At 41.1% G+C, this 23380-nt stretch overlaps 1 protein-coding gene across 3 annotated transcripts in view; it reads left to right on the forward strand.

The window, feature by feature from the left end:
* The first annotated feature begins 2115 nt into the window (after positions 1-2115).
* Positions 2116-23380, forward strand: part of GLT8D2 (glycosyltransferase 8 domain containing 2) — a 61248-nt gene continuing 39983 nt past the window's right edge. The window contains exon 1 of one of the 3 annotated variants that reach the window (XM_047788151.1): positions 2116-2170. The gene's annotated coding sequence lies outside the window, so the exon portion shown is untranslated. Of the gene's footprint in view, positions 2171-10298; positions 10905-15084; positions 15109-23380 lie in introns of those variants that run through there. The other 2 variants (XM_047788150.1, XM_047788152.1) reach the window with 2 other exon arrangements.

Here is a 23380-nt window from a genome sequence, read left to right on the forward strand (position 1 = left end):
CACTAAGCAAGGGCAGGGACCGAACCCGCAACGTCATGGTTCCTAGTCGGATTCGTTAACCACTGCGCCACGACAGGAACTCCACATCTTATTACTTTAAATATCCCTCTTAGGCCTAGTTCATCTCCCCTCCCTCAACTCCCTCAAACCTAACCTTCACATTCATCTAAACTTCCCTTTGAAAGGTAGTTTCTCCCTCTTTACAAGGAATTCTTGCTATACTTTCCAGCTCTTGCTTTTCAAGTTCTTACTCTCCCTGATTAATACCGCAGTTTCATAATATGGTCAAACAGAAGTTGGAATTGGGATGGGAAGATGGCTGGGAACAAAGAAGGAAGGCTATGTATTGATTCTTGGTCACGTGTATAACATGGACTCAAATGTTTCACCTAGAAAGTTTTTATGTATCTGGAAAAGCTAAGATAGAGCAATGAGTTTTTTGTAAAACTTTAAAAAAGTATTTCATTAAGGAGTTCCCATCATGGTTCAACAGGTTAAGAACCCGACTACTATCCATGAGGATGTGGGTTCGATCCCTGGCCTCACTCTGTAGGTTAAGGATCTGGGCATTGCCACGAGCTGTGGTATAGGTCACAGATTCAGCTCCGATCCCATGTTGCTGTGGCTGGGGTGTAGGCCAGCAGCTGCACCTCCAATTCAACCCCTAGCCTGGGAATTTCCAAATGCTGCAGGTGTAGCCCTAAAAAGACCAAAAAAAAAAAAAAATTCATTTAAAGAAATTTATTCTGGGAGTTTAGTATTAAAATGTCCTTTTTATGACTGAGCAAGTCTCTGTAAAAAGTCAACTTTTATGAGTGATTCTGTAAGTAGATGGTAATTGCGCGTGTGTGTTTTTTAAGCCCTTGTAGCAAAAGACTAAGGGCAAAATTAAAATTGCAAACCCAATGTTGATATTAAATTTTTTAAAAAAATGGCATATGATATTTGAAAGTCTGAAAATCTCTAAACTAGGGGAAAGATGAAGCCAAAATATTAAGACAAAAGAGATTACTAGTGGTAAGAGTTGCTTTGATAAAGGAGCTTCAGGACTGTGTGGAGGTCTGTATTAATTTCCTAGGACTGCTGTAACAAAGTACCACAAACCAGGTTTTAACAACAGAAACTTGTCTTGCAGTTCTGGAGGTTAGAAGTTAACAATCAAGGTGTCAGCAGGGATATGATCCCTCTAAAGCTGTAGGGAAGAATGCTTCCTTGCCTCTTTCTAGCTTCTGGTGGTGACTGTCAATCCTAGACGTTCCTTGGCTTATAGCCACATCACTCCAATCTCTGCCTCCAGTCTTACATGGTCTTGTCCTTGTGTGTCTTTGTCTCTTCTTATAAGTTCACCAGTTGTATTGGATTAGGGCCCAATCCTAATGACCTCATTTTAACTTGATTATTCCTGCAAACACCTATGTTCAGATAATGTTGAATTCACAGGTGTCACGCATTAGGACTTCATTGTATCTTGGGGCGGTGGGGGGGGTGGTGCAGGGAGACACAGGTTGATCCTTGACAAGATGCTTAATCCAGTGGTGAAGATATTTTACCAGAGCAGCTTTGACTCAACTCTGCTTAAGAAAGGAGTCTAGAACAGGTCCCCAGTTCTCAAGAAAGTTCTCTTCAATCTTTGAAACTTTAAGAATAGAAGTTAACACCTAGGAGGAGAAGTGTAGAAAGAGGCGAATGAGGCTGAATAGTGCCCTGAAGAAGCCCATATTCAAGAGGTAAAGACAGAAGGAGGCTCTCACGAATGAAACGGGGAACGAAAAGTCAGTGAAGTCAAAAGGGAACTGGGTGAGGGTGATATCAAAGAAGTCACCATGAAAGGGGCTTTCACAGAGAGGAAGTGGTTATCTAAGCCAAGAGCCATAGAGAGGTCAGATAAGAAAAAGACCATGCAGCAGTGTCAGCTGGATTTGCAAACTAGGATGTTATTAATGGCCTAGATTAAAACACTCAGAGGAGTGGGAGGAGGGAAGAATGAAAAACAAATAAGGAAGCACAGGTAACATGTATGGTCTACTTTTTGCAGAGACTTGCCCATGAAGGGAAAAAGAAGAACAGTGACTCAAGGCGAGAAATGGGTACAGAGCAAGCTGCTCTTTTTCTTTCCAGGGATGAGACTTGAGCATGACTGTGGGCCCAGAAGAAGGATCCAGTTGAAAAGGTAAGACTGAAGGAGCAACAGAGATGTCTTTGTCTGTTTGGGCTGCTGTAAAACAATAATACAGACTGGGTTAGCTTATAAACAACCAACATTTATTTCTTACAGTTTTAGAGGCTGGAGGTCCAAGGTCAGGGTGCCAGCCTGGTCAGATTCTGATGAAGACCCTCTTGCAGGTTTCAGACTGCTGACTTCTCCCTGTAACCTTACCTGGTGAAAGGGATGAGGGAACCCTCTGGAATCTCTTATAAGGGTACTAATCCCACTCATGATGGCTCCATTCTCATAACCTATACACCAAACTACCAAAAGCCCTACCTCCAACTCCATCACCTGGGAGGTGGGGATTTCAACATATGAGTTTAGAAGGGGATACAAATGTTTAAATCCTAGCAAAAGACTATGTCATTTGGAAATGCTTTCTGTTACAAGTAGCAGAATATCCAACACAGAGTGGCTAAATGGCAAGGCTTTTAATGATCTTGCTCAAGAAATTGGGGGTTGGTGAGTCTAGGGTTGTTACTTCAGCCGTTCAGTGGTGTCATGGTTCCAGGTGGCAGCTCTGAATTTCTCTTGGCCTTTCCTTTATGGTCACAAGAAGGTTGTTGTAGCTCTGGACTTTGTGTTCCCACACAACAGTGCCCAAAGGCATGAGACAGGAGGACAGCCATGATGGGAAAATAGAACTCTCCTTTTACAGGGAAGAAAAATATCTTGCCCAGAAACCACCCAGAACACTTGCCCTTAGGTTTCACTGGCCAGAATGGAGGCATTTAGTAAATTAAGAGCTGATTAGCTGTAGTGAGAGAAATACCAAAATAATAATGGCTTTAAAAGTTTATAATTCTCCCATGTAGGTGAATTTTGGAAATGGCAGTCCAAAGCCAGCATAGCAGCTCTATTTCAGCAAGTTTTCAGGAATCTATAGATTTTGTGGATTGGATTTTATATATTGGAATTCCTCCTTCTGACTCACGATCCAAAATGGCTGCTCCAGCTTAGCTCATGCACCTATATTCCAGCCAAGAGGAAAGGGTCGGGGAAAGGAATGGTCCCCTCTCCAGAACACATTCTGGGATTATACAGAATATTTTGGCTTACATTCCATAAGCCAGTGTTTAGTCACAAGACCACAGCTAGTTGAAGGAATTCTGGGAAATGTCATTTTTATTTAGAATGGCCAAGGGCCCAAGATGCTGTTAGAAAGAAAACAACAGCATACCCTAGGGGTCTTCATGCGGGAGAGTGGCTGTAGGAGTCTGGGAAAGTGTGTTTGTTTGTTTGTTTGTTTTCAGCCTCAGTAATGAGAAGCAAAGGGAGAAGAAGGTTGGAAATGAGAATTGGTGAGTTAACCAAGTAAGCCTCCTTCCTCAGGAAGGGTTGAAACTTGATCCTGGAGGATCAGGAAAAGATGGATTCAGAAGTACATGTAGATGTATATGTGGACTAGGATAGAATATATTCTATTTCTATGTCATAAGTTATATAAATATCTATACTCTATAAAACATAATAGAAAATAGAAAGCTCTTTTGGGCAATGCTGCTCTAACCTTTTGAAGTTAAATTAGAGAAGATGCCGTCATCTCTCACCACTTACTCTCCTTCATTCCTGCTCCCCCATATATAACACCATCATCTACCCGGACTCTCTGTATAGCATTGGGCTTAACATCATGGGATTTAGAATTCAGTAGACCTAGCCATTTACTAGCTACATGGCCTTGGTCAAATTATTTATTTTCTTTGAGCCTCAGATTCTTGTTCATAAAATTGGGATGGCAATAGCATCTATTTTGTAGGCTTATTTTGAAGATCAAATGAGATAACATATGTAAAGTATAGGCCATTGTTGCTTTGCATGGGACGGCAGATCTGTGAAAATAACCATGGAAGGTGAAACGATCTTAATTTTCAATGGGAAAATTAGACTGGTTCTGTCCATGGTCTTTAAAATTTTTTGTCAAAATGTTTAAAACGCTCTTATTGTTAGTTTTAAATGTCTGGAGAAATGAAAAAAATCAGTAGACAATATTTATTTGTTCTATAATTTAAAACATTGGCCACACTGAAGATGAAAATTAAATGTTGAGAATTTTTTGGTGTGTTTTATATAAAGCTTAGCAAGAGCAGTGCTTACCTTCTTGTCATATAACTTACTGTAAGGAGTGAGCATCTTTTCTGTGCCTTGGCAAATCATCATACTCCTGTCTAAGTTTGGATCAGCTTCCCATATTTTATCCTTTGCACTTTTGATATCATGAAATACCATTGAGAGTTCCTCTAATGTGCATTATTTGCGTTTGTCATTTTCTCTGAAACATCTCCATCCTTCTCATCACAACCACTTTCCTTATTTATGTTCGTAAAGTCACTTTTACTAGATTTTTCTGGCTGCATAACTAGAGTTAAATAGGAACAGTGTCATCCCATGGCTGGCTATTTCTTCTCTCCCTCTGTTTAACTTTGATTTGAATTTCACTGTCACCATTATATTTCTTTGCTACATTTCTTTCTTGGCCAACTCTCTCTTACCCATTTCTGTAAATGTCACATAAGTTTATCACTGGGAATTAAGGAAGCAACACAACTACATGTTTTGCTGTCTGTGCATCAACTGAACAACAGCTGCCTGGTGACCAAATACTGACCAATTGTCAAAGAAGTGACATGATTAGTCACTGATCATGATGTGGATCTGTTATCAGGATAGTAATTTTATGGACTGAAAAGCTAACAGCAAAGTTTGTAATTATCCAGTTACAATTGGCATATTGTGGTAACAGATTTGAACTGTGTTGTTGCAGGACTAATGTTATTAAACTGCACTGTAGTAACAAATTGGTGCGAATGCCATGCAGAGCAAGGACTATGCTGCACCTATGCAATGCCTGGCATGTAATTAGCAATAGATTATTTAACTTCTATCATCATCATCATTTTCATTATATTACCACTGTTTCTACTCCTCCTGAGCTGCAAGCCACTGAGGAGTCAGCCCAAGAGGGAGGGGCTGGTGCTGCGAGGTGGCAGACAAGCCTGTGTTTTCAGCCAAAAGTGTAAATTGCCATGTCTAAGGGATCCCTTAATCTCATTTGAGGACTCAGGCCAAGGGCTTATTGGCAGCAGTCTGAGAAGGAGTTTTGATGAGTGCCAGCAGGTAGGCAGAGCTCAACAGCAGAGAGCCTCGAAAGGCACTGTTCCTGGGATGAAGGCAGCAGATGGTGTCTGAGAAGTCTGCTCCCAGATTGCAGGGCTCCAGCCATGGCTAGAGCTGCGGCCAAAGCATGGAGAGGGTAGCTGGCAGGAGCATGGCAGGACCAGAGTAGGTAACTGGCACAAGGAAGAAAAACCGTCATTTCAGGTGGGAGAAAGGGAGAGTCAGATGCAGGAGCAATTGCTGCAGCTCAGGGGGTAGCAGGGAAGAGCCAGAGCACCTAGCTCTGGACAAGGAGATGACCCATCACTGAGCCCTACCAGGCAAAGAGAGGGAATTGAGGTCCTGTAGTTGTATTTCCTGTGGTAATCTTGGAGCCTGCCCTGGAGGACTGAGGCAGTAAATGGAGGTTTGTCAGCCTGACCCAGTGCTGCTGCTTTTCCTTCCAGTCACATTTATCAGCCTGAAAAGAATTTTTTTTTTTTTGCTTTTTTTTTTGCTTTTTAGGGCTGCACTCACAGCATATGGAAGTCCCCAGACAAGGGGTCAAATCAGAGTACAACTGTTGACCTATACCACAGCCACAGCAACTCAAGATCTGAGCCATATCTGCAGTTTACACCATAGCTCATGACAATGCCAGATCCTTAATCCACTGAGCAAGGCCAGGGGTCGAACCCGCATCTTCAGGGATTCGTTTCCACTGCACCACAGTGGGATTTCCCAGCCTGAATAGATTTTATCTAAGACCTTAACTACAAAGTAATACACTTAGCCAAGGCAGGCCCATTGGGTAAGAAATAATGAACATCTGACTTTCAACTAAAACAAAATGAGTGTGGAACAATAATGACTCAGACATACATTGTGTAGACTAATGATGGCACAAACTGAAAATGTGTATAGGTCACATGGGACTGCATTCAGGCCTCTTCCTGACCAAACTGGCTTAACCACATCCAGGTTTATTTTCTTCACATAGTTAGATATTCCATGAGGAGTCAGTCCAGGGCTGCTATAGTGTCCCTTGGTGCCATTAGGACTGAGGCTCCTCCTCTGTTCTTGCTCTGCCCGCCTGAATGAATATGCAGGGATATTTTCCATTTGCTTATACAGACCTGTGCTCTACTCTTCTTTAACTTGTCCAGCGCCCTGAGACTGATCTAAATGTATCACTGAGCTCTTCACGTCTCCGACTTCCAGTTCAGTTTGGTCAATGAGAGATGCCACCAACAGGAGATTGTAAGGTTGGGGTCATTGACCTCCTAGTCCCTTTTGTGAGGGTCAACAGAGGTTGCTCTTTGGCTTCTTTCTCCCAGTCCTGGTTACCCATCCCCTTCCCTTGCCCTCAGGACTGGGGGTGTTAATGACTCCCTTCAACCGCTAACCCCAGGCTACAACAGCATCTCTCAATCATGTTTCCCTAATACCGACTTTTTTCAAATAGTGCCTGTTTTCAGTCTCCACCATTAGCCTGCTGAAATGAGCCACCTGTGTGCTGCCAGAACCCTGACTGATTCAACCGTGCAGTCTCTGTGCACAGCCGGCATGGCCACATGCGGCAGTGCCGTGTGGGCCTGTTTTCCACAGGGCGGTGAGATGGCTACTCTACCTCCAGGCATCAAGGTTGGGTTTCAGACAGGAAGAAAGGGCGAGAGGCACCAAACAGGTCTTTGCCAGGAAAACAGGAGCTGTCTAGGAAGTCACAGACAGCCGACTGCTGTTCACATGCCACTCTAACTGCAGGACTTTTGAGGAGGTGAATGTTTTTAACTGGGCACTTGCCACCTCAAACGAAAGAGGGTTTCTATTTGAAGGGAAGAAGCAGAGAGGTTATTTTGTAGGCTACCAGTGTTTGCAACAGCATATCTCATTTGGACTTTTAAAAAAAGTTACCAATACCTTACTGTTATAGTTTCTTTCTCTTGTTCCTACCTTGGGGTGTCTTCATGCAACAATAATAAAAATAACTTGCATGTAGGAGCCCTTACTGAGTGCTTTATATGCATCATGTCCTTTCACCCTCCCCAGAAGTTTCCTGGTAGCTTAGAGGCTTAAGGATCCAGCATTGTCACTGCTGTGGCTTTGGTCTCTGCTGTGGTATGGGTTTGATCCCTGCCACATGCTGTAGGCACTGCCAAAAAAAAGCTTCCTCATCTTATGGACAAGGAAACTGAAGGTGAGGTTTTCAGCAACATCTGTGTGAACACCTACATCTGTCTATCCCCAGAGCCCGTGCTGGTAACCATTATACTTATGAGGGTGCCCCTTATATCCTGCATCTCCTTCTGTTTCAATTTCTTCTCTGGGGGCAGAATCTGTGCATCCAGTGTGGAAATCTAGCTCATAGATAGTAAGCCTCTTTATCCTCAGAACATAGCTCAGCAAAAATAAAGGAGAATCTGGAGTTGGAAGCAGTAGGGAGTTAGGGAGAAAATGTGCAAAGAACAATGACAGGTAGATTTGGGTCCTTATGGAAATTAATATGAATAGTAAACAGGGGCTTGAAAACAACGTAATTATTTCAGTTCTGAGTCCCCTTCTTAGGTGCTTTGGTTGTCATACTCTCTGAACCTTCGTATTCACTAACTCTTACACTGGGTCAGGCATTCTGCTAAGTGGATGTGAGATGCAAAGGGGGAGAAAACCCAGCCTCTGGGGGAAACTGGATTGGGCGGGCGTCAGCTCGGAGTGTTTTCCACCTTGTTTCCTTGGGACATTCTGAGGGACTGTCCTGCTGCTCCTGACAACACATAGTTCTGGAAGGGCACTGGCAAACCCTGAGCCAGGAAATGTTGGTATCTAGCTCATGTAGGTACAGCGAGGATTGGGGCAGTACTGTGCTGCCTGTGCTGCCACAAAACCTTCTGGCTTCCCACAAGTGATCAGTGTATATTGATATTAGTGCTGCTACCAAAGATAAGTATTTTACAACCATACCTGTTAGCTAAAACATTGAGTAGAGCTGTGGTTTAAAACAGCTTGTTGGAACTATTACATTTAGAATGGATAAGCAATGAGGTCCTACTATATGGCATAGGGAACCATATCCAATGTCTTGGGAGAGATCATGATGAAAGAAAGTATAAGAAAGGGAATATAGGAGTTCATCTTGAGGCTCAGCAGTAACAAACCCGACTGGTACCCATGAGGACGCAGGTTTGATCCCGGGTCTTGCTCAGTAGTTTAAGAATTCTGCATTGCTGTGGCTGTGGTGTAGGCTGGCAGCTGCAGCTCTGACTCAACCCCTAACCTAGGAACTTCCATATGCCTCAGGTGCAGCCCTAAAAAGACAAAAAGAACAAAAAGCAAAAAAGGGAATATATATGTATGACTGGGTCACTTTGCTGTACAGCAAAAATTGTGTTAAATTGGCACAACATTGTAAATCAACTATACTTTAGTAAAAGAAAATAAATTTAAAAAGGAGTTTCTGTTGTGGATCAGTGGGTTAAGAACCCAACTAGTATCCATGAGGGTGCAGGGTCCAACCCTGGCCTCGCTCAGTGGGTTAAGGATCCAGCATTGCTGCAGGCTGTGGCACAGGTTGAAGATGAGGTTCGGTCTGATGTTGCTGTTGCTGTGGCATTGACCATCAGCTGCAGCTCCCATTCGACCCCTAACCTGGGAACTTCCATATGCTGCCCTATAAAAAAAAAAATAAGTAAACAATAAATAAATAATAATAAATTTTAAAAACCTAGCTTGCTGGGATTAAAGAGAGAAGAGGAACAGCGTAAAGTCAAGTCTGCTGCAGAGAAAGATGATACACCTGCTGGATGGTGCAAAGGCATTGGGATGGGGTATATAAGGGAATGACACCAGGGCTATTAGTCATTCTACTCAGTCACTGGATGCTGAAGGATGACCAAGGGAAGAAATAGCTGCAGATACAATTTAACCCTAGAGCTGCAGCTGTCCAGAAATCCTAATATTTGAAACATGCCTCAGGAAAGACCAAGTGCTGAACAGGAATTCCAACCCTGGCTTTCACGACTAACTTGCTTTGGGAACATTGACTACTTTAACTTGCTCAAAGCCTCAGTTTGCTCATCTGCAAATTGGGACAAAAGCCATCTTCTCAACTTACCTAACAGGAATGTTGTACAAATAAAACAAAATAGAAAATTTGAAAATGCTTCATCAGTGTTGACAGTTCTATAGAAATAGAAGCTGGTCAGATGTTCCCCTTCTCCAAGTTCAAGTCTGAAGACCCTCTGCTAAATCCTTCAGAGTCACACTGTTCAGTACAATAGCCACGAGCCACAGTGGCTATGAGAACTTAAAATCTGACCAGTGCTACTGAAGAACTGAATTTTAAATTTTGCTTAATCAGTTTAAATTGAAAAACTGATTCTGGATTCAGTTATTGGAAAACTTTGACGTTTGAAACAATGTGAGTATGTGCATCTACTGTTTAAACTGTCAATTTTATGAAATCTGAATTCATATCAGTTTTTTCCGATAAAAGTTAGTGCTGGAATTGAGATCTGCTGCAAGCGTAAAATACACACTGGATTTTAAAGATCACATTTAAAGAATGTAAAAATATCCTGTTACCAGTTTATGTCGATTACATGTTGAAAAACATTTTTGTATGTGTTGCTTTAAATAAAATTATCATTAAAATTAATTTTACCTCGTAATTAATGTGACTACTAGATTTTCAGTGACAATGTGGCTTGCATTTATTGCTCTTGAACAATACCAACTTAGAAAAGGGCAGCGAGCAGAGGCAAATGTATTTCCTTATAATAACTAGGGAGAGAGGCCACTGCAGAAGTAAATTCCATGATCCCAGGCAAAATGCTGGCACCATTTCCTGGGTTTTTGAAAATCAGTTGCAGAAACACAGAACAGCATAGAGCTGGGTGGCGCTGATTCTTTTCCATGTTCAGACACAAAACACAGCATCTTGTGACTTCTCTCATTATCATTGCCTTGGTAGAACGAGACCGCAGTTGTTATCTGGGCTTTGATTTGGAGTCGACAGCAATTTTATGACTACGGCATTTCAGGAGAAGCTAGTGGCCATAAGGATATTCTTAAAATCAGTATGAACTTAACTTTTTCACTTCTGTCCTCTCAAAGTTTACCTTAGATCCCATGTGTGGTGGAAACTCACCCTCCAAGCTTGAACTCTTCTCCAGTTTGATTCTTTTCCTCCAGAGCAGCCTTGTTTTCCAAATGATTTGCAGGCTGCTGGAGGAGGATGCGAGAGGGAGTCTGGCTCATCGGAGCAGGCCTGCCAAGCACATCTGGAAGTGGTTTCAGGGGCCGCCTCACTCGCCCAGCACAACGCCTGGATTCCCAGCTGCTTGGCGCAGGGGTGGAAGAAACCCGAGCCGCTCCAGAGTTGATGCAAGCAAAGTTGGGGGGGAGGAAGCTCAGGAGAGGAAGACTTTCGGAAACGGAATATTGGCCTTGAGGCTCTCCAGTCCTTTGAGATTTCCAATGGGATTTTAGAAGCAGCTGAAGCAGCGTGAAGGGCAGCAGCCTGGGGCCAGCCACGATTTGAACACTCTGCCCTGCAGTCCTTCTAGACAGAGGAGCCCAAAGCCCTGCCCTCACCGCTCACCAGGTAAACAGAAATTTCCAACAGCCTGACAGCCTTTCTATTTCACCCTAACCCACCGGCAGCTGTCCTTTATTTTGCTGTAAACCCAAGAAAGTAAATCAGAGGTTAATTGAGCCACACAAACTGCTTTTAGGCACCCCCAGTTGATGTTTGTAGCGTGCCATCGGAATCGTCTTTTCTTTTTTTTTTTTTCTTTTTGTTTTTTGTTTTTGCCATCATTGCAAATCCAAAATACTCACTGTGCAAGTTTTTCATATCCTGGACTGCTTTTCCAGACCTGGGTTTATCCCTGCCTCCCTACCCCCAGATAATATGATTTACTGTTTTCATCGTGTTTTAGGTATGGAAATCAGCGGTTAGCTAGGACTGGATAAATGCTAGCATTTAACGAAGGTATGTTTCTGAGCCACAAAAGATTTCATTGAGCTGTGATTCATGTTTTCGGAATCTGTCCTAAGAAGCTTCTGAGGGCTGTAATCCCCCACCTCCCCACCCCAAAAGAACTGGCAGTTGTATGAAATCTAAATGAGGCTTAGTGTAAATACAGTAGTCACAGTGTTCGAGTTGAAAATGCTTTTTAACATTCAGAAAATATCTTATGTTTACTTTATGAGCAAGCGTAATACATTGGATAAGCCTGAAAGAGCCTGATACATAACTTATGATGTAAATTAAGAAGGGGTAGTTTGTAGAAGAGTGAAAAAAGGGAGAGAAGAAGAAAATGTGATATTGAAACATCTGATGGTGCTGTGGGAAAAAAGTCAGTACAGTCCTCTAGCTGTTTGGCCCTGTGCAGTCAAATATCCAAATTGACCGCTGGTTTGTTTGTTTTGTCTTTTTCTCTAAGTGTTTCGGTGTTGCATTTGTATATAGTACCCTTTGTGTGTTGCATAATGGAATTCCAGGCCTCCTTTTAACTGCAGTTAAAAGTAGAGCAATGCAGGGTAGCTCTGGAGTCTGACTCACTGAGATGAATCTATGCACTGCCACTTGGAAGCCTTATAAGCTTTGACTGAGTGACTCTATCTCCTCATCTGTAAAATGGGAATTAAATGACTTTATGTGTCTAAAGAAGATGATACAACATCTGCAGAGTAGTAAGATCTCAGAGGAGGTCAGCATCTCTGCTGGTGCTGATGGTGACGATGGTGATGGTGAAAGTGGCCACACATCCTGCTCTGGGCAGCAGCCCTGCCTTTGACACACGGTTCCCTCTGATAGTCCAGTCTCCCAGGGCCCTGCTTCCTTCCTTCTTCTCTTCAAACACCCCTTTCTTTTTTCCACCCTGGCTCTCTTTAGTTCTTCTGCCTTCTCCCTTGCTGAGAAAATACGTGCTCGTCCAGCCCTCACCTTTTTCATCCATAGTTCCCAGGGAGCATGAGTCTAAAGAGTTTTTTTATTTCAGCACTTGCCAAAGAATGTTCCAAAGAAGGTAGTCCCATGGGAAAATCCATTCTGTGACCCGTATCCCCCCTCAGCACTCTCCAGGCGTGATGGCATTTTAAAGGTCCTGAGAAGTCCCACGGAAGAGAAACCTACTTAAGTTTGTTTAACACTGTGGTCTCCTGTTGCCCCTGAGCCATTGTATCACATCACATAGGTTAACATAGGCTATCATTCTGCTATATCCTCTTCTTCTCATCATGTCTATTTTCATTTTGGTTCCTCTTATGGAGTCCTACTTCATATCTCCCCTGGAGAAACACTCAAGGGAACAGCTTGTTCTCCTTTCCCTGGTTAAGGACCGATGATTGATCGCAAGTGCCTTATTGATATATAGACAGTCTGGCCTAAGGTGGACAGCAGGGATCAGCAAACGTTCCCTGCAGAGGGCCAGATAGTGGCCTTGCAGGCCATGTGGTCTCCATTGTGACAACTCATACCAGCTGAGGGAGTATGGAAATGGCCATGGAAAAAACATCAAAGAATAAACCTGGCTATGTTCCTCCAGAACTTTATTTGTAAAAACCTGTGATGGGCAGGATTTGGCTGTGGTTTGTTGACACCTGGTTTAAAGCCATGTTGTGAAAGAATGCCTCAGTCTGGCACAGGAGAAAGCAAGATGGGTCCTCCACCAAATGAAGACTGGAGTAAGCCTTTCATGCTCTAGCAGAGTCAAAAGGCCAGAGGTGTTTTGTGGGAGGCCAAATTCCTGGGTCCTAGTTTTGTCCTTTTTTCCTCAAGTGAACCCATGCTCCTATCCTGCTCATGACTCTGTAGCCTGCCTGGTGTACAATGAAATGCTCTACAAAATGTATTTTATGCGTGTGTGAACTTCAAGTGCAAGTCTGACAGAATTATATATAATGGCAGAGATTCTTGGCGGTACTGTTGACCTTCCTGAACTTCAGTTTCCTTATCAGTAAATTAGGAATAATCACCTTTTAGGGTTCCTTATAGGGAATTGAATTTATAATTCCTTCCCAATAGTAATGCGTTACATTTACATTGCTCAATTTACAATGCTTTGCTCATAGAAATTGCTATGCAAATGTTTCCTATTATCATTGTAATAAAGTATTTAATTTAATTTGCAAAACAATCCCATTTTACAGACTGGGTATTGTATGTTTCACAAGATTATGCAGTAAGAAATGAGGCAGAACCAGGATTCAAAGTGAGCTCTGTCTGTGACAAAGCCTATGATATTTCCACTCAGGTACACGCCCTGCCAGACTTAAATTATTCAAAAATACATTTTACATTTTAGGAGCCCCCTCTTTTACTTCCTTTTTTGGTTCCCAGGTCCTTTCATATTCCTCATTATCAGAACCCACGGCAGGCATGATGAATCAATCAGAGTGCTTCCTTTCCTTCTTTCTTTCTCTCTTTTTTTCAGCTGAGGCTGGTGATGACTTTAAAGTCTTTCTCAATTTACCATTCCTGAAGGCTCTTTCCAATTGATTAGAATTGGCTTATATATAAAATAAAACTTATGGGCTCTGATTTTTATAATACTTTCTTGGAGTCCTTCCCACTTTTGCCTTTCTTCCAAGGCAGAGCTAATCCCCTTAGCCACTGCCAAGTCTTAAGACATTCTTTCCAGATTTGGCCACAGTCCCAAACTCTTTGGCTTCTGGTAAAGCAACTCCCCATGCAAGGTCTCTTGGGGCCTGTTTCTAAACCTAACAGACACCTCTCTGGTCCAGACCAATTCCCTAAGCTCTCCTTTTCTTCCTAGTCACAGGCCCTAGGACTTTTCCTCTTTGAAGCTGCTACCATCCAGTGCCTTGCCTAGGAAATTCCTCCTTCTAACACTGGCTACGCCCTTGGTGACTCCCCAGCTGCATATTTCTTTTCTTTTCTTTTTTTTTTTTTTGGACTTTTTGTCTTTTTAGGGCCGCACCCATGCATATGGAGGTTCCCAGGCTAGGGGTCTAATTGGAGCTGTAGCTGCATCTGTGACCTACACCTCAGCTCAGGGTAATGTTGGATCCTCAACCCCCTGAGCGAGGCCAGGGATCAAACCCGCTATCTCATGGTTCCTAGTCGGATTCGTTAACCACTGAGCCATAACGGGAACTCCCCAGCTGCATATTTCTTGCTGCTCTGAAGACTGTCCTGTGCCCTTTACTAAAGTCTCAACTAGTCATTACTACAGGGAAACCCCAACACAGAAGTCACTCAGCCTAGGAAAGCTCGCAAAGGTGCAGGGGACACAGTTCTGGGGCTCCCTGTTGCGATGGTGAGAGAAAGGAAGACCAGAGCCCTCTGCTTTTATTCCTGGAGTGGGACTATCAATCTGGCTTTCCCCTCCTCTGTTTTTCTTCGTGAGTGAAGGCAGGCTGACCTCTTTTTTCCTGGAATTGAAGAACAGAATGAGAGCCCTTTCTTCCTCTCTCCTGTGCATTCATTCCATGCATGTTTGTTGAGGCACACAGGTGGTAAGCCACAGTCCCTGTCCTCAGACATCTCATGGTCTAGTGGAGGAGGCAGGCACACCCATAACATGAGAACACAGTGTTCTGAGTGCAGGGATCGGGGTGGAAATGGGGATCGGGGGAGAATCCAGGCGGGGTAAGCAAGTAAGTCTGCCTTCCTGAAGGAGGAGGAAGAGTAGCAATTTGGGGAAAGAGGAGGGAAAGAGCATTCCAGGCAGAGGGGGCTACATGAGCCGAAATTGAGAGACAAGAGAAGCATAAACTTGGGTATGGAGGCCGGTGGAGCACTGGAGACTATCCTTCAAACAGTTCACTTTGGATAGAAGGTATGGCATGGAGGATCTCTGGGGATCTTAAACGGCAATCTTAACCTTTTGGTACAGTTTTTCAGTGAAAGGTTTAAGGAAGGAAAGAGACGCTCAGAGTAGGGTTTTTTGTTGGTTTTTTTTTTTTGAGGTGGGTGTTGTTTAGGGTTTGGATTTTTTTTTTTTGATTGAAGTATAATTGATTTACAATGTTAGTTTCTGGTGTACAGCAAAGTGATTCATTTATATATGTGTGTATGTGCGTAAATATATTCTTTTTCATATTCTTTTAATTATGGTTTTTGAAGTAAGATTGATAGACAGTGTGTTAACCTCTGCTGTACAGAGAGATTATATATTCTCTTTTTTAAAATATTCTTTTCCGTTACAGTTTATTTACATTGAATATAGTTCTCTGTGCATACCGTAGGATCTTGCTGTTTATCCCTTCCATGTAAATAGCTTACATCTGCTAACCAGAAGCTCCCACAGCTCCTTCCTCCTTGACAACTCCAGGTTTGTTCTCTATGTCCAAGCCTGTTTCTGCTTCATAGATAGGTTCTTTTGTGTCATTTTTTTAGATTCCACATATAAATGATATATGATATTTGTCTTTTTCTTTGTGACTTACTTCACTTGGTATGATAATCTCTAGGTCCTTCCATGTTGCTATGAATGGCACTATTTTGTTCCTTTTGACATTATTTATATGGCTGAGTCATATTCCATGTAAGTACCACATCTCTTTTGAGGGGAGGGGGGCACTTCCGCAGCATGTGAAAGTTCCTGGGTCTGGGATTGAACCTGAGCCACAGCAATGGCTATGCTGAATCTTTAACTGCTAGGCTGCCAGGGAACTCCATACCACATCTTTTTTTTTTTTTTTTTTTTTTTTTTTTTTTTTTTTTTTGCCATTTCTAGGGCCGCTTCTGCAGCATATGGAGGTTCCCAGGCTAGGGGTCCAATCGGAGCTGTAGCTGCCGGCCTACACCAGGGCCACAGCAACGCAGGATCCGTCTGCAACCTACACCACAGCTCATGGCAAGGCCAGATTCTTAACCCACTGAACAAGGCTAGGGACCCGAACCTGCAACCTCATGGTTCCTAGTCAGATTCGTTAACCACTGAGCCACGAACCTGCAACCTCATGGTTCCTAGTCAGATTCGTTAACCACTGAGCCACGAACCTGCAACCTCATGGTTCCTAGTCAGATTCGTTAACCACTGAGCCACGACGGGAACTCCCCACATCTTCTTTATCTACTCATTTGTTGATGGACATTTAGGTTGTTTCCATGTCTTGGCTATTGTGAATAGTGCTGCTGTGAACATAAGGGTACATGTACATTTTTGAATTATAATTTTGTACAGATAGAGTCCCAGGAGTGCGATTGCTGGATCATGTGGTAGTTCTGTGTTTAGTTTTCTGAGGAACCTGCATACTGTTTTTCATATTGTCTGCACCAACTTACATTCCCAGCAACAGTGTAGGAGGGTTCCCTTTTCTCTACACACTCTCCAGCATCTGTTATTTGTAGGTTTTTTTTAATGATGGCTATTCTGACCTGTGTGAGGTAGTACCTTGAAGTTTTAATTTGTATTTCTCTAGTAATTAGCGATGTTGAGCATTTTTCCATGTGCCTCTTGGCTATCAGCATGTCTTCTTTGGGGAAATTCTGTATAGGTCTTCTGCCCATTTTTTGATTGGGTTATTTGTTTTTTGTTGTTGACTAGTATGAGCTGTTTGTATATTTTGGGAGTTAAGCTCTTGTCTGTTGCATCATTTGCAAATATTTTCTATCATTCTGTAGATTTACTTTTTGCTTTGTTTGTGGCTTCTCTTGCTATGCAAAAGCTTGTAAGTTTGATTAAATCCCATTTGTTTATTTTTGTTTTTATTTCTATTGCCCTGGGAGACTGATCTAAGAAAATGTTGATTTAATTTATGTCAGAGAATATTTCACCTGTGTTCTCTTCCAGAAGTTTTTTGGTGTCATGTCTTTAAGCCATTTTGAGTTTATTTTTGTCCATGGTGAAAGAGTATGTTCTAATTTTATTGATTTACATGCAGCTGTCCAACTTTCCAAACACGACTAGCTGAAGAGACTGTCTTTTTCCCATTGTATATACTCTTGCCTCCTTTGATGAAGGACCTAATTGACCATAGATATGTGGGTTTATTTCTGGGCTTTCTATTCTGTTTCATTGATCCATATGTCTGTTCTTGTGCCACATGCTGTTTTGATTACTATAGTTTTGTAATATTGTCTGAAGGCTGAGAGGGTTATGTCTCTAGCTTTTTTATTTTTCTTCTACATGTAATGACAAATTTATCTCTTCCCTTCCAGTTTGGATACCTTTTATTTCCTTTTGTGTGTGTGTGTGATTGCTGTGTCGAGGACTTCCAACGCAATGGGCATCCTTGTCTTGTTCTAGATTTTAGAGGGGAAGCTTTCCACTTTTCACTGTCGAGTATCATATTGCCTGTGGGTTTGTTATAGATAACTTTTCTTATTTTGAGGTATGTTCCCTCTGTACTCACTTTGCTAAGAGTTTTTATCATGAATGGATGTTGAATTGTGTCAAATGCTTTTTCTGCATCTGTTGAGATGATTGTGTCTTTTTGTCTTCTCTTCTGTTTGTGTGGTATATCACGTTGATTGATTTGCATATGTTCAACTATCCTTGTGAGCTTGGGATAAATACCACTTGGTCATGATGTGTGATGTTTTCTATGTGTTGTTGGATGCAATTTGTTAATATTTTATTTAGAATTTTTGCATCTATATGCATCAGAGATATTGGTTCGTGATTTTCTTTTTTGATGGTATCTTTGTCTAGTTTTGGTATTAGGGTGATGGTGGCTTAATAGAATATTGTTGAGAGTATTCCCTTCTCTTGAAGAGTTTGAGGATTGGTTTAAGTTCTTCTTTGTGTGTTTGTTAGAATTTGCCTGTGAAGTCATCTGGGCATGGTCTTTTGTTTGTAGAAAGTTTTAAAATTGCAGACTCTATTTCACTTCCAGTGATCAATCTGTTCAAATTATTTCTTCTTGGAGTTCCCGTCATGGCACAGTGGAAACAAATCCAACTAGGAACCATGAAGTTGCTCAGTGGGTTAAGGATCCAATGTTGCCGTGAGCTGTGGTGTAGGTCACAGACATAGCTTGGATCTGGTGTTGCTGTGGCTCTGGCATAGGCTGGCAGCTGTAGCTTCAATTAGACCGCAGCCCAGGAACCTCCATATGCCGTGGGTAAGGCCCTAAAAAGCAAAAAAAAAAAAAATTCTTCTTGATTCAGTTTTGGTGGGCTGTCCATTTCTAAAAATTTGTTCATTTTTTCTAGATTGTCACATTTGCTGGCATATAATTGTTCATAATATTCCCTTATGGTTTTTTGTATTTCTGCAATTTTGGTTGTTATGTCTCCTTTTTCATTTCTTATTTTGTTTATTTGGGTTCTTCTTGGTGAGCCTGACCAGAGGTTGTCAATCTTGTTTATTCTTTTAAAGAACCAGCACTTGGTTTCATTGCTTTTTTTCTATTTTTTAAATCTCTATTTTATGTATTTCCTCTCTGATCTTTATTATTTCCTTCCTTCTGCTGACTTTAGGTTTTGTTTGTTCTTTTTCTGATTCTTTTAAGTGGTAGGTTAGGTTGTTTATTTGAGATTTTTCTTGTTTTTTGAGGAAGGCCTATATTGCTATGAACTTCTGTCTAAGAACTGTTTTTGCTACATCCCATAGATTTTTGTGTGGTTGTGTTTTCATTGTCATTTGTCTCAAGGTATTTCTTAATATCCTCCTTGGCTTCATGGTTGACTCATCAATTTTTTTTTTAGTAGCATCTTGTTTAGTCTCCATGTAATTGTTTTTTTCTACTTTTTCTGTGGTTAATTTCTAGTTTCATGCCATTTTTGTCAGAAAAGATGCTTGAAATATTTCTATAATCTTAAATTTGTTGAGGCTCGTTTTGTACCCTAATATGTGGTTAATCCTAGAAAATGTTCCATATGCACTTGAAAGGAAAGTGTATTCTTTTTTTTTTTTTGGATGTTATATCCTGAAAATATTGACTAAGTCTAAATGTTCTATTGTATCATTTAGGATTTCTGTTGCCTTATTGATTTTCTGTCTAGAAGATCTGTCCACTGATGCGATTGGGTGTTAAATTTTCCTACTATTATTGTATTCCTGTCAATTTCTCCCTTTTTGCCTGTTAGTATTTGTTATATGTCTTTGGGTGCTCCTATATTAGGTGCATATATGTTGATAAGTGTTTTTGGGGTTTTTTTTGTTTTTTGTCTTTTGCCATTTGTTGGGCCGCTCCTGAGGCAAATGGAGGTTCCCAGGCTAGGGGTCTAATCAGAGCTGTTGACACCAGCCTACGCCAGAGCCACAGCAACACGGGATCTGAGCTGCATCTGCAACCTACACCACAGCTCACGGCAACGCCGGATTGTTAACCCACTGAGCAAGGGCAGGGATCGAACCCGCAACCTCATGGTTCCTAGTCGGATTCGTTAACCACTGCGCCACGACGGGAACGCCATATGTTGATAAGTGTAAAACCCTTTCTTGTATTGATCCTTTTATCATTAAATAGTGTCCTTCTTTATCTTTCTTTATGACCTTTGTTTTGAAGTCTATTTTGTTTGATATAAGTATTGCGACCCTGGAGTTCCCGCCGTGGCTCAGTGGAAACGAATCTGACTAGCATCCATGATGATGCAGGTTCAATCCCTGGCCTCTCTCAGTTAAAGATCCCCCTTGCTGTGAGCTGTGGTGTAGGTCGCAGATGTGGCTGGGATCTGCTGTTGCTGTGGCTGTGGTACAGGCCAGTGGCTACACCTCCAATTCAACCCTTAGCCTGGGAACCTCCATATGCTTCGGGTGCAGCCCTAAAAAAAAAAAGTATTGCAACCCTTACTTTCTTGTCATTTCCATTCTGATGGAATATCTTTTTTCCATGCCCTTACTTTCAACCTATGTGTATCTTTTGGCCTAAAGTGAGTCTCCGGTAGGCAGCATATGGTAGGCTCTTGTTTTTTATCCATTCTGCCACTTTGTGTTTTTTAATTGGATCATTTAGTCCTTTGACACTTAAAGTAATTATTTATATGGAGTTCACTGGTGGCCTAGTGGTTAAGGATCTGGCATTGTCACACTGTGGCACATGTTTGATTCCTGGCCCAGGAATTTCTGCATGCTGTGAGCATGCATGACCAAAATAATAATAATAATAGATATGTATTTATTGCCATGTTAAATCTTATTTTCCTGTTGATTTTATATTTGTTCTTTGTTCCCTTCTTTTTGTTTTTCCTGTTGTGGTTTCATGATTTTCTTGTATTCTATTTTACTTATATTCTCTTCTTTATGGTTTTTGTGAACTTATTGTATATTTTTGATTTGTGGTTACCTTGTTTTTGAAGTATGTTAATCCCTTCCTATATTTGTTTGCTTTAGATTAATAGTCATATAGGCTCTCATACACATTCAAGGGGGAAAAATTATATTTTCTTTTCATCTACTTTCGTCTTCCACATTTTATGATTTTTTTTTTACATGTTCATGTTTGTTCATCCTTTTGCTGTTCATTGTGGTTATCATCACTTTCTCTGAAATTTTTTAATTTCTCTCTTTTTTAAAAAAAAATCCATGTATTTGGCTTGTTTAAGTGATTTTACTTTCCAATTATGCTTTTCCCTTTCCCATAGAGTCTTCCTTTCTTATTTAGAGAAGATTTTTCAATATTTCCTTTAGGTAGGATAGGTTTAGTATTTTTTTATTAGTTAATGAATTTGATTACATTTATAGGTAGTGTAGTAATAAGGATAGATTTAGTATTCTGTATTCTTTTAGTTTTTTCTTATCTTAGAAATTCTTTTCTTTCCTTCCTCTAAATGATAATCTTGCTGGGTAGAGTGTCCTAGTTTGCACATTTTTTCCTTTCGGAACTTTGAGTATATCTTGCCACTCCCTTCTAGCCTACAATGGTTCTGTAGAGAAATCAGCTGATAGCCTTGTGGGGGTTCCCTTGTAATCAACTGTTTTCCTCTTGCTGCCTTTAGAATCCTCTCTTTAATTTAACTTTTGCCATTTTTTTTTTTTGGCTGCACCCATGGCATGTGCAGATTCTTGGGTCAGAAACTGAACCTACACCACAGCTATAACCAGAACTATAGCAGTGACAATGCCAGATCCTTAACCTGCTGAGCCACAAGGGAACTCCTTGCCATTTTTATTATGATATGTCTTGGTGTAGGTCTGTTTGGGTTTAATTTATCAGGGACCCTCTATTCTTCCTGTACCTGGATTATCTGTTTCCTTATTTAGGTTTGGGAACTTTTAAGCCATTATTACTTCAAAGATATTCTCAATCCCCTTTTCTCTTTCTTCCCTCTCTAGAAGCCCTATTATATATAGATTGGAATGCTTTATATTATCCCATAGGTCTCTTCTAATGCTTTCATTTTTTTTTCCATTTGACTTATTGTCTACTGTCCTGATTAAGTGATTTTCATTACTTATCTTCCAGGTCCCTTATTTATTTCTCTGCATTATTCATTCTTCTGTTCATTACCTTTAGGTCAGCTTTCATATCGGCAAATGAGTTTGCTAATTTTTCTTTGTTCCTCTTTGTAGTTTCTAATTCCTTTTTACCGTAATCTGCATTTCTGTCAATAGCCTTTCATAATTCCTTCAATATTTTCATCATCTCCTTTTTAAAATCAGTGTCCATTAGACTGAAGAGGTCTGTTTCATTGTTATTTCAGGGGGAATTCTCTTGGTCTTTTAACTGGGAGTGGTTACTCTGCTTCTTCATTTTACTTATGTTCCTCTTATTCTGTGAGTTAAGGAGAAACAATTGTCTACTTGTGGTCTTGGAGGGCTATTTTTATGTGAGAATGTTCCTGTGTAGCTTGTGTGGGTTTAATATTTTTGTGCGAGGGCTGTTTTTAGGATGGGTCCCTGTTGCCTCTTTCCTCAGCATGAGCTAGCCATTATTCCCTTGATGGTAAGGATGCAGATGCAGTTGCTGCTGTCTGATCCTGGGGTTCTCAGTAGCAGTGGGTAGCCCCACATGTGCCCCCCTCCAGAGCACAGGATGGGAGCAGGGGCAGGTCTTAACCTGAGGCCAAGGAGGTCGGGGATGGTTTATTACAGGATACTGAATATAGTTCCCTGTGCTATACAGTAGAGTCTTGTTGTTTATCTCTTTTACATATAGTAGTTTGCATCTACTAACATCAAACTCCCAGTCCATCACATTCCCTCCCCTCTCCCTTTTGGTAACTATAAGTTTGTTTTTCTATGTCTGTGAGTCTGTTTCTGTTTTGCACATAAGTTAATTTGTATCATATTTTAATTCCACATATCAGTGATATATTAGGATATTTGCCTTTGTCTGGCTTATTTCACTTAGTATGATAATCTCTAGTTCCATCCATGTTGCTTGCAAATGGCATTATTTCATTCTTTTTATGGCTGAGTAATATCTCACATCTTCTTTATCCACTCATCTATTGATGTACATTTAGGTTACTTCCATGTCTTGTCTATTATAAATAGTGCTCTATGAACGGTGGGGTGCATGCATATTTTCCAGTTAGAGTTTTCTCCATATATATGCTCAGGAGTGGGATTGCTGGATCAGTAGGACTCTATAAAACAACTGGCTGTCTTCTTCCAGAAAATGTTCATGGAAAATATAAAGGCAATATGGGTGGAGTGAGACTGATCAAGAGTAAAAGTAACTAAAGACATTGACAACCAAATTATAAAAAATGGTATTGGAATAATGGGAACATTTTGAATATGGACTGCTTGCCAGGTGTTATTAAATTAATGTTATTTTTCTTCGTTGTGATAATGGCAGTGTCTTTATCCTTGTTCTTAAGAGATGCGTGCTGAAGTAGTTAGTGCCATATCATACGCACACGTACCCCCTCCACACACATATACATATAGACAGAGGGAGAGAGAGGAGGGAGACAGAGAGAGATAAAGAGAGAGAGGAAATATGAGAATGTGTTAGCAATTGGTAAATCTGGTATAGGGTATATGAAAGTTCATTCTTTCAACTTTTTGATAGACTCAAAATGTTTCAGGTGACAAAAAGAAAAGGAAAATCAAACAAAAAATAAGGGTACTCAAACTGCAGGTAAGTTTCAAATTAATGTAATTCTCAAAACAGCAAAAATGATCACTGCAACAGCTATACCAGTGATGGATTGGGGAAGAGGAGGGAGCAGGAAATCCTAGAGGTGGGAAGTTATTGCAGAATCAATGA

Source organism: Phacochoerus africanus, chromosome 7 (genome assembly GCF_016906955.1).
Source record: "Phacochoerus africanus isolate WHEZ1 chromosome 7, ROS_Pafr_v1, whole genome shotgun sequence".
Taxonomy (NCBI): domain Eukaryota; kingdom Metazoa; phylum Chordata; class Mammalia; order Artiodactyla; family Suidae; genus Phacochoerus; species Phacochoerus africanus.